This window comes from Nicotiana tomentosiformis, chromosome 10 (assembly GCF_000390325.3).
Source record: "Nicotiana tomentosiformis chromosome 10, ASM39032v3, whole genome shotgun sequence".
In the NCBI taxonomy this organism is placed as follows: Eukaryota; Viridiplantae; Streptophyta; class Magnoliopsida; order Solanales; family Solanaceae; genus Nicotiana; species Nicotiana tomentosiformis.
The window spans coordinates 16,163,250-16,173,310 of record NC_090821.1 but is presented as its reverse complement, the minus strand read 5'-3'; the positions used below and the strand labels follow the sequence as shown (position 1 = coordinate 16,173,310).

General features: G+C 37.9%; 1 long non-coding RNA gene across 1 annotated transcript; it reads right to left on the bottom strand.

The window, feature by feature from the left end:
• Window positions 1-817: 817 nt before the first annotated feature.
• Window positions 818-4,458, bottom strand: LOC104111890 (uncharacterized). The gene is made up of 3 exons (XR_689833.4): window positions 2,592-4,458; window positions 2,374-2,411; window positions 818-1,343 (listed from the first exon to the last, which is right to left on the bottom strand). It is a non-coding gene; the product is annotated as an uncharacterized lncRNA (long non-coding RNA).
• Between the last annotated feature and the right edge of the window lie 5,603 nt (window positions 4,459-10,061).

Genomic DNA, 10,061 nt, shown 5'->3' with positions numbered 1-10,061 from the left:
ATTCGTTCTATCCTGGGAGGAAATAATCCATTACCTTGGGTACTAGGAGGGGATTAAATTCCTTAAGGAAACACTGTGAATTCAGTGGGCTCGAATTTATTGTTGTTTCATTACGTTAACTTATATTTTGCAGAATCCAAATCCAAATCCAAATCCAAATCCAAATCCGAATGGATTTGCGGTGTAGTTGAACCCACTTTTTGCTGCTATTTTTGGATGCGGTAAAAGTTATCTTGTTACTATTTTGGGATGCCGTTGAAGGCATTTTGCTGTTGTTTTTGGATGTGGCTAAAACCAGTTTTGTTGTTGTGATATTAGGCAAGTTTACTTGATTACTATATGTCTACGGTACTACCCCAACTCTCATATTACTCAATTAACTCATTCTCCAAGTATTACATTTTTTTTCCTACTGTTAGATTTACTATCGTGTCTCCATAATAACTTAGTCTTTAATTTTTAATCTTAGAACTGCATCAGGTCATACCATCTTTTTAGAGGCAAAGATTAACTTATTAGTAATGGAGTAAGCATTCTACATATGTATTTATTGGACTTTTGATTTATGGAATGACTTAAAAATTATCATTTAATTAATAGATAAAGCTGTATTTGTCACTTTGAAAGTTGTCTTGCTGCTGACTCCTTTGTTTGTTGATTTGTTTGGCTTTTTTGGTATTGTTAATATTGTTGTCCTCTTTAACTTTTGCTGATTAAAGTTCTCAGCTCAGTAAATGAACTTTCTTTTTCAAACAAGCACAATTACAAGTTTGCAACCATATGTGCAAAGATAGACAATATTTAAAAAGGTATGTAATTCACAGCTAAAATGTGCAAACATCTATTATACTTCCATTTATCCGAATGGATAGTTGTTACTAAAGAAGTTTTAAAGATGTGAGGAAAGCTTAATAACACATACTGCCATTATCTCTTCTTTAAAGATGAAAGGGAAGCTTAATAACACATACTACCATTATCCTATATTTACATACCTATTATTACTAACAAGCATGGGAACATATTGTTGAGATTTTGTTTTTAAGATGAAATATTCTTAAAATGAGGGTGAATGGGAAATGGAGGGAAAATGAAATTTTGAGTAAAATTTTAAGTTTCCCCCTCTTGACAATGAGACATTGTCCCATATTGGAAGAGGAAGACATTTTTGGTGGGTATATATATAATTGCTCTTCTTGTAGCTCTTAAAGAGTTAAGAAGAAAGCAAGCATCGCGCCGCCATCGTCGTCGCTCGGCTCGGCTTCGGCTTCGGCTTCGGCTTTGAATTTGATAACAAGATAACTTTTACCGCATCCAAAAATAGCAGCAAAAAGTGGGTTCAACTACACCGCAAAACAACAGCAAAGGCGTCAATTGTAATATTTAGAAGTGGCAACAAAAATGTGTTCAACAATGGTAAATAGGTCTGCCACAACACTCCAAATCAACAAAAGAACTGCTTTCAATTATAAAATATATATTTCCGGAGAGCATAACAAAGTAGTGTGGGACCTATTGTAGAGTCCTTGGCTGTATTTACATTTACTTTTGCAAGAAAAACTTCCATACATGAGTACTCTTCTATCACATGTATTATATATGTATCTCTATGAGATACAAAAATCTGATCACATTATTGTGGTGCCTTAGTGCTAGTAATAATCTGGCACTATTTTAAACACTATAACTTTATATTAGAAGCTAGAGATCGATGGCTACACGAAATCAAACTTCTTTCTTTCATAATTCTTGGTTGCAATTTCATTTTTATCTATATCGTTTTTGTCACCTAAAACAAAACAAAACATTTAGTAAAAAAGTTATAAAATTAAAAATCGAGGAAACAATCCATAAACTAATAATTGAAATATTTTAGAGTTATTACTTTATACACTTCTAATTTGAGATTACAAAGCAAATAATACTAAGTAGATATGTTGTACATCAATTAAAATTGCTAGAACTTTGCAAGAGAAAATTAAACAATGCTAAAAGATGCAAGAACAGGTGTATGTAGAAACTACACATGTATTGGGCTATTTTTTTGATTTTTATCAGGTGGCATAAGTCTATATAATTTGCGTCTCCTGGTCCTTTTGTCATCACGTGTTTTTTCAAAGGTCTGATCATTTTCATGATTTCTATCCGCCATTAAGGCAACTTTTCTATTGCCTGAATATTTTTCTAATGACCAGTGCTTAAAAAAGGAAAAAAATTATAATTTTAGCTATATGTTTATCATCGATGAATGATAGGCGTACAAGGTATGTAAGTTAAATTGTATTGGCATATACCGCAAAGTAAAGCATCTCAGGTAAAGATATTTCTATTATATGCATAGCTACATAACTAATTTTGGATAGAATATATTACCTTGTAATAAAAAAGAGTTAAAGTATGATTGAGACGATCTGAAATGAATAAAATAAATAAATATTTTACTCATCAAAAATAATAAAGGTAAATAAATGTCAAACGATTTAGATAGACAGAGCAAATGGTTTTTCAAAAATGAACAACTTTGCCAACACCTCCTTAATACGAAAAAGGTAAGTGAAAAAAATTAAATCCAGCAAAAGAGCAGTACTTACTACCAGTGATTTGCCACTAAAACGCACGAACAAACATCTATTACAACACAACAAAGATCGAAACCTGTAATTAAAACAAAACAAACCAAAATAGGAAACTGTCAATAATGATCTCGTATAAGTGGTTTCTATATGCTGAGTGAAAAAAAATATTTTATTTACCGGCTAATGAGAAAATAAATTAGTGTATAGGTATGGACTCATCAGATGTAGCCAACAGCTTTTGTTCAAAGAAGTCATAGCAACAATTAGCCGATGAATACGTTAAAGAATTATCAACAATGACTTTCTTAAGCCAGCTATTTTCTGATGAACTAACACTAACAAATACATTTGAATATATTACATAGAAGAATGATGACAAAGAAACATTAATTATAAAGAACTGAAGTAAAAAATCTCATGTAACTATGTAAAAGAAGATAGTAAAAAGAAAGAAGAGAGGAACAACGAGGCGGCCTGCAAAGAACACTCTCTTCTTTGGATCTCTAATATAGAAGTTTTTAGAAAAGTCTTTTTTTTTCCTTCCATATTCGTATTTCCCTTATACCTTTGATTTCTTGTGAGAATTAACTTAATTTTTTAGATGTTTACCATGAGAAGTTTTCATGCTTTCCAAAAATCACTAATACTAAAAAGGAAAACCACAACATATGAATCTCCTCTATTGATAAACATATGGCTCCTAAAACATGAGAAAACAAACAACTACAATGTTACATCTAAAAGGGAGATTATTTCTTTTATTCTAAGAAACTTCACCCCTCAACATCACTAAATATCACTAATACTAAAAGGGAAAATTACAATATATGAATCTCCTCTATTGATAAACATATGACTCCTAAGACAGGAACAAACAAAATGTTACATCTAAAGGGGGATTATTTCTTTTTATTCTAAGAAACTTCACCCCTCCATTCTGTTCCCAACAACATTTTTATGTAGAGGCTGGTGGCCTAAAAAGAAAGGTGAAAAACTTTTCATACAAAGACCAAAGATGATACATATTTGCCTGCACTAACTTAGCCCCTAAAAAATAAAAGTTTTACAAAGATTAAAACAATGACCATACAAAGGACTCAATGTCTACATTACCAATTTTACTACATCAAAAGAGTAAAAAAATTAATTAGAAATACTTAGAATCATGGTCATGGACAATTAGGATTTCTACAAGGTCCACCATAGTAAAAGTAGTTCCCCCCACCACCCCCAGTTGTTATTGAGTCCTTTTTTCTCTCTTTTGGTTAAAACTCTCTTCTTTGGATCTTTAATACAAAAGTTTTTAGAAAAATCTTTTTTTTTTCTCTCATTTTAGCATTTCCCTCATACTTTTATTTTTTCGAATTTCTACCATCTTTGCCTTTTCTATATAGTAGACATATTATTAATACTCAAATTCAAAACATAAATAAAGATCATACAAAAATAACAGAAGAAAAAGGATTAAGCCAAAGAACATTGGGGAGATAGTTTGACATAAATAATCTCTTTCAAATACAATGATCCATATATTTCAGACATGAAATTTGGAAATGGTAGTAGGCTTGGGAAAATAATTGAGGGGAAAAAGTGGAAGAAAATCAGATCTGAAGTTGGAACACTCATTCAACATGAAATCATTTTATTTTTTTGAAAAGAAGTGGAAGAAGATTAAAGAAAAGTTACTGATCTAGTGGAGAAGATGAATTAAACCCACACAAATCCTTCAAAATATACTGACTGGAAGTAAATAAATGTATAAAAGAAACTGTTGGAGAGTTCTAGGATATTGGGTTTGGTTGGATAAAAAAGCAGATGAAAGTGGAGGAGAATTCTAGAATATTGTAGGTTTGTAGAAATACTTTTATTTTTTATTTCTACTAAAAAGGCAAAGATGCCATTATTATTATTATTTCCACTAAAAAGGCAAAGACGGTGGCAGGTATGTCGACCATCTTTGCTTTTTATATATAATAGAAATATGAGGTACCTTATGCATGGGTTATTGATTTTGAATCTGAACTACGGGCTTTTGAGCATGATTTTTTTAACTAAGGTATGGATTTCTGAAATGCTCTTGCTAAAGGAATAATGACCATGCACAATTCGGCTACTATATCACTGTTTACCCAAAAAATCGGATAGAGTTGAATTTATACGTAGTTCTAAGGATATGTGATAAAGTTTAATACAAATCGTAAGGATAAAAGGGAATATCAAATATGGACTACAAAGAATGTAAAATAGACAAAGTTGTAAAGAAGACAATTTTTAGGACTAAGCAAGATGGATCAGTTTTTTAGGCTTAAAATAGTAACTCTTGAATATAAGAGGATATGGTGCTTGAATTATAATGTGAGCTCTATCCCAAAAACCGCCCTTACAGAAATGATAACCCTCTGCCTTTATAGTAGAGGGATCTTACTTTAAATATAATTAAAGATACTCAATGGGAAGTCCATGATAAATTAATTTTTTCTCAATTCCTGCCAAGATTCTCTCCTCTAGTGGGATTGCAACGGCTTTTGTCTGTGAGCTCGCTCTTGACTCGAGCTCTCGATCTTGGCTTGAGCTCGATCCAGACTCGAGCTCTCGATCTTGGCTTAAGCTCAATTCTGACTCGGACCCTTGAATTGATTCGGAGTCAATGTTGGTCGGTCTACGGATCATAAGCTTGATAGCTTTACTTTTCATCATAGTTCAATTTGGATTCAAGTTTGATAATGATTTCGAACTCGACATTGATCGGCCCCTCAGATTCGAAGCTTGTTTGTACCATTTTCGAAACCCATCTCGAAGTCTCACTTCGATCGCTTATCTTTCAAACTCGATCAGACGTATGAAGGCCAAAATCTATTTCGATCGTATACAGATAGTCCCCTTGTTTCTCAGGAAGAATATGGTGAGAAACGATATGATTTTTCAACGGCTCGATCGGATTATAAACTGACATTTCCATCGGGCTTGATCATGATGCACGTGATAATTGTCCCATCGATTTAGTCTTTCAAGGCATTTAATGCATGTCAGACGGTGGTCGGCCACCGCTGATACTAAACTGCCATCGCTTAAACCTATAAATAACCCTTCCTTTCATCATTTACCACTTTTACATCTCCAATCTTCCAAATTTTCCAAGTCCCTTTTCGTATTCTCTGACTTGCCCGCAAATCTGTGATTTGTCTTTGCAAAAAGCCCCTCTTCAATTTTACCAAATCTTCGTCACTTTCTTCTATTCCTCACCTTTGAGTTCAAAAATGGCAAAAATATCACAAACCGTTTCTCAGAAAGAGAAGGCTTCATCTTCACAGTGTGCCGCCGATGAGACATCGGCAGAACCACGGCCTGAGGAGTGCGTTCCCGGGTCGTGTGTTCTTACTTCTGATTTTAAGGTCGATAAAGGCTCATCGGTCCCTGGCCGATACGAGCCAGTATCGAGGTACATGTGTTCGATAACCGAGAAGCACCTCAAACAGCTAAAGAAAGATTTCAATTGGGATAAAAAAGAAATAATAATTCCTACTTCTGACGAAGATATCACCACTTACATGAAAGGGTTTTTGAATGTGTATACTTACCCTTTCATGTTAGATCCCCCCGATTCCATTATTATTGACTTCTGTTGTCAATAGCAAATAACCCTAGGCCAGGTCCATCCTTCTTTTTGGCGGATCGTTATCTTAATCCGATACTTTGTGAACAAAATCGAGGGGATGCCGTTCACCCTCGACCATCTTATCCGATTGTACCGTCCTCGACTTTTTCGAGAAGGGTTAATAAAACTTCAGCGTCAGGCTACCAAGGCTCTGTTCTCGAATGAGGACAAGGATCAGGACTGGATGAGCAGGTTCGTTCGGGTGAGGACTTCGGACCTAATTCCGACCGAAAAGATGCCCTTTCCCGAGGAGTGGAATATGAAACGTAAGTGTGATCCTGCTGTTACTTCCTGTTCTTTCATTTCTTTTCTCATCGATACTCTTCTTTTTGTTATGCAGCGGTTCCCTGGATGCCCGAAGCAGTTCCCGATCTCAAGAACTGGGTATGAGCTCTTGTTTCGACCTCCACATACACCGAGCGCTCATGGTGTGATTTGTCAAAGGGTCGGTGGGAGGCCAAAAATCATGGTGAGCCCTTTTCTCGTACTCTTTGATAATTCGAACGAGATGCTTTCCAAATATTTTAATAAAATTTTTTATATGTAGGTTTGGGCAAAGATGCGGTTTTGAGGCCCTTTTCCAATGAGGAAGAAACTTTGGCCTCCGCCCCAAAGCTGGTGAAGGAAAATAAAAGGAAAAGAGCCTCTGTTCCCGAATATCCAAAACCGAAGAAGAGGACGGCTCGTAAGCCGAACAAGAATTCCATTCCTTTGACCGTGGAATCAGTTCTGCGTCTAAGGGATGAAGACAAAGAAGAAGAAGAAGAAGAAGAAGAAGAAGAAGAAGAAGAAGAAGAAGAAGAAGAAGAAGAAGAAGAAAATGATGGGTCCGCACTGGCGGCCCGAACGAAGAGAACCACCGATGCCCCATCAGCAGCTAGATCGATAATGCTTCATGAGGCTCCGCCTCGAACTGAGGATACAACGGAGAAAGATTCGGGCGGAATCCCTGAATTATCGGAGATCGAAGACGCATCCCATCGGAGCCAACGGATGGGGGATATGTCTGAAGGGGCCCCTCTTGAATCCCTTCGAACCAAAGAGAATGCTCCAAGTGATTCATTTGGGGCAGCAACAATCAAAGATTCGCCCACCTTCCCCGCTTTTTCCACAGGGGTGATTAGGGAAGCCCAAGCTTTGGGGGCCCACGATCTAGACAGGCCTCATGATGGAGAGGATCCCTTTCGTGACATGTTTACCGGTATCGAGGACGTTGCCGGTACTAGTGATGAATCAATCTTTTTCACGGGGTGCACCAGGCTTTGAATCAGGTAAGCCTTAAAATTATTTTGTCTGTACTACCTTTATGTTTACTTTTCGTTTCTAACTTCATTTCTTGTTTATTTGCAGGCAGCAGCAGTTCATTGAGAAGCATGTTCTCGGTCCCGAAACGAGCTGTGTCGATACGAGGCCGACCTTCAACGGGTTACTGAGGAGAGGAACTCCCTAAAACTTCTCTTAGGGCAAGAGGAAGAGGAAATAAAAGACCTCCGATCTGAGTTGGCCAAGGCTTACCGAGATCAGACCGGTCTGTCTGAGCATGTAATGATACTTTTAAAAGCCTATGGGCTTGATACCGGAACGATGGCTAATTTTTCGGTCTCATAGTTGCAGCAAAAAATTGAGATGATCGGGAAGCTTCGTGAGGAGGTCGACGTGATAAAAGCGGAGTCTTTGCAGTGGAAAGAAGGTATGGACCGCTTTGCTGTAGAGAAAGAAACTGCTCGAGCCCAGTTATCATCGGCCGAAACTTAACTTCAGAGAATGAAGGAAAAAGGCCTGGTTCAAGCAAGAAGAATAGAGGAGCTCGAGGCTCGGTTGGCCTCTGTACTCGCTAAGGCTGAATTTGATGCCGAAAAGGCAAGGCCGATGCGGATGCACTCGTGGCCATCTATCAGGCCGATGCTGAAGCTGCCCAGGTCCAAGCAAGAGAGGCAGCCGAGACCGCCGATACTCGAGCACATTGGGCCGCTGAACTTGCTAAGTGCCGATCTCGGAGGGAAACCCTCGAGGAGATCCATGCTCGTGGTTTCGACCTCGCTGAAGAGATAAAAAGGGCCAAAGAACTCGAAGCCGATGTTGAAGCCTTGGTTTTCGATGGCGATGGTGATGACAATGATGATGACGACGAGAGTAAGAGCGGATCCGAGAACGGGGGGAGCCCGATAGAGAAGAGACCGCTCCTGGGGATGATCAGGAAGCTTAGTCCTTAATTTTTATGTTGTAATCAATCATGTAAACAATTTTGTATAAAAATACCCCTTTTTTGCCTACTTGCTTCTATTTTGTTTCCTGTCTTGTGAAGACTTTATTCATGCCTTATGAATGTTTTCATAAGGATTTAAACAAATTAATCAAATTTGGACTTCGTAGCCTCTGTAACCGAGCGAGCGCTTACTCAAACTTGACGTGATGTAGCCCTTAGGCTTATTAGTTGAGTCAATGATTCGAGATCGAAGAAATATAGCCCGTAGGCATAATGGTCGAGTGAGTGCTTACTCGAACACGAAATAAAAGTAGCCCGTAGGCGTAGTAGTCGAGTGAATGATTCAAACTCGAAGTAATGTAGCCCGTAGACATAATGGTCGAGTGAGTACTTGTTCAAACTCGAAATAAAAGTAGCCCGTAGGCTTAGTCAAGTGAATGATTCAAACTCAAAGTAATGTAGCCTGTAGGTGTAATGGTCGAGTGAGTGTTTGCTTGAACTCGAAATAAAAGTAGCCCGTAGGCTTAGTAGTCGAGTGAATGATTCGAACTCGAAGTAATGTAGCCCGTAGGCGTAATGGTCGAGTGAGTGCTTGCTCGAACTTGAAATAAAAGTAGCCCGTAGTCTTAGTCGAGTGAATGATTCGAACTCGAAGTAATGTAGCCCGTAGGCGTAATGGTCGAGTGAGTGTTTGCTCGAACTCGAAATAAAAGTAGCTCGTAGGCTTAGTCGAGTGAATGATTCGAACTCGAAGTAATGTAGCCCGTAGGCGTAATGGTCGAGTGAGTGTTTGCTCGAACTCGACATAAAAGTAGACCATAGGCTTAGTCGAGTGAATGATTTAAACTCGAAGTAATGTAGCCCGTAGGCATAACGGTCGAGTGAGTGCTTGCTCGAACTCAAAATAAATGTAGCCCTTAGGCTTAGTGGTCGAGTTTATCTTAATTCTATTTGCGTAATAAATCTCCAAATAGATGAATATTTCTTGGATATAAGATGTCGATAAAGAGGAGAACTTTCTTTGCAAGTCACTATACATGTGTTCATGTTTCGCGTCTGGGTTTGGGCCAACTACACGAGCATGGTTCGTTTTGACCATTTGGCTCTTACAATTTTTCCTATTGGAACCCCGTTGTTGTGAGGGCTAATGCCCCCCCAGTATTTGAGGTCGATTGTAAAGAGGCCTCAGATACTATTGTAAGTGCAGCACAATCATTGGTTGTCTCATTAAAAACCTTGCCGAAAAACCCATTTGGGATAAAATCGGTCTAAGGGAAAAAGAGTGCAACGCGTGCTTTTCAGATCTAAGGCTTCGTATTGAAGGATCCATCTTAGCTCCTGATCGGACTTCTGCAGGGGTCAGTTTTGAAATGTAAATGAATATGGAAGGGTCGTACCTTAGCAGTAGTATCGTTTTAGATGTGACACATTCCAATTGCTTGATAGTTTTTTGCCATTTATAATGCCGAGCTTGTGTGATCCCTTTCCGACGTTCTCGAGAACCTGATATGGTCCTTCCCAGTTTGGTCCTAGTTTTCCTTCGTTCGGATTTCGGGTATTGAGGGTGACTTTCCTTAGCACTAAGTCCCCAGGCTTAAAATGGCGGAGCTTGGTTTTTCGATTA